The sequence below is a fragment of the Cebus imitator genome, unplaced genomic scaffold (assembly GCF_001604975.1).
Source record: "Cebus imitator isolate Cc_AM_T3 unplaced genomic scaffold, Cebus_imitator-1.0 Scaffold540, whole genome shotgun sequence".
Classification (NCBI taxonomy): domain Eukaryota; kingdom Metazoa; phylum Chordata; class Mammalia; order Primates; family Cebidae; genus Cebus; species Cebus imitator.
In genome coordinates, this window is record NW_016107855.1 from 813,540 (window position 1) to 815,280 (window position 1,741).

The following is a 1,741-nucleotide window of genomic DNA, read 5'->3' on the forward strand; positions in this document are numbered from 1 at the left end:
AAAAAAAAAAAAAAAAAAAAAAAAAAAAAAAAAAAAAAAAAAAAAAAAAAAAAAAAAAAAAAAAAAAAAAAAACAAAGTGGAGAGGAGGTATGTGTAATTCTGTTAGCATTTGAAAAATGGGATTCAGGGAGGCATTTTGCAAAATTGTGCTTTCCAAGGAAGCTGATACAGGGTGGTATGTTGCAAGATTCTTGTCAAAGGAAGGGGATCCAAGTACAAATGTTGCAACACTGTGCTGCCAAAGGAAGTGGAAGCTAGGGAAGTGGCTTCTTAGTCTGTCAGATCTGGAACAAAGCTTAAAGATTATCTTGACCAATCTTCTCACTGGACAGAAGGGGAGACAGACTCAGAGAAGAAAAGGCTCATGCCCAGGGCCAGGCAGGGAGTTACTGATGAGTTCAAATTGCAGTCCAGGTTTCCTAACCACCACCTACCTGCTGCCGCTTCCTCTCCTCCTTGAGTATCTATCACCTCACTGTTTCGCTCTGGGTCCCTAGCCCGGCCTCCACATCCCCACCCTCTGGACAGCGCCCAAGGTCAAAGGATGACCCTAAATCTGTGTGCCGGGATCTAACCCTGCCAGATGACAGGAGCGAAAGCCAGCGGTGGCAGTGGCAAGCCGGAGAGGAAGAAGCAGTGTCTGATGATGTGGCCTGACCTCAGAAAGGAAGCCTGGTTGGTCACCAGGGGGAATTTCCCCGGGTGAGGTCTCACGTCTATGCAAATATTGCACTGCAATTAACCTGGACCCTGGGATGGGAGAGAGAAAAGAGGAGAGAGGACACTGGGAAAGACAGAGTGAAGGGCAGGTAATAGGACCCGAACATCCCCAGGGTACCAGGTACTGTGCTAGGCTCCTCATGCACTTAATCTCATTTTGCCCCTAAAGTATCTTCCAATGTAGGAAAATTGAGAGTCTGAGGCCCAGTGAGAGAGTGCATTGCTCAAGCAAAATCAGCACATTCTAACCCCAACGGGAGATCAGGCTTCAGGGAGAGGCGATAATGGTGATGATAGATTTGGCACTGCTGGTGCTGCTGACAAAGGTGACAGTGATGAGGCTTGAGTCCACAGTCTAGCGAGGTTTCATTTTAGGTTTCCATCTCACTCACCAGGGGAGTTTTATCCTGGGAACAGCCAAAACAGCAGGAAGGTAGTGACCCTGACTCAAGGGCAAATCCCAGCACTCTGGTTTTTCAAGGCCTTGTAGGGGCAAGGGATGTGGGAGCTGACACTATTAACCCCTTCACCACCAGTTTCGGGAGCACTCCTGGAAAAAGGAATAGAAGGGGATCCATGCATTTGAAGGAGAATCACTCTCTGCTACCTCTTTAAATTTCCCTCGCTGTGCACCTCACCATTTCCAGAAAGCCTTCCCTGGGGACTTTACTCCTTTTCCAAGGCTTGATCCCATTTACTGCCTGGTTCTCCAGGGAGCTGGTCTTGTCTCCCAGAGCAGGATGCCAAGTAGGATCAGAGCTCAAGTCAGGGCTCTTGGGCTCAAAGCCCGTCCTCCACATGGCCTGGTTGGTTACTGTCCTGATGGGCTTACAAATGAAAGCGCAGACTCCTGATTTCTGGAGGTGTGTGGGGCACAGTAAGGCTGTGCGTTAAGAAAAGTGTGAGTGGGCCGGGCGCGGTGGCTCAAGCCTGTAATTCCAGCACTTTGGGAGGCCGAGGCGGGTGGATCACGAGGTCAAGAGATCGAGACTGTCCAGGTCAACGTAGTGAAACCCCGTC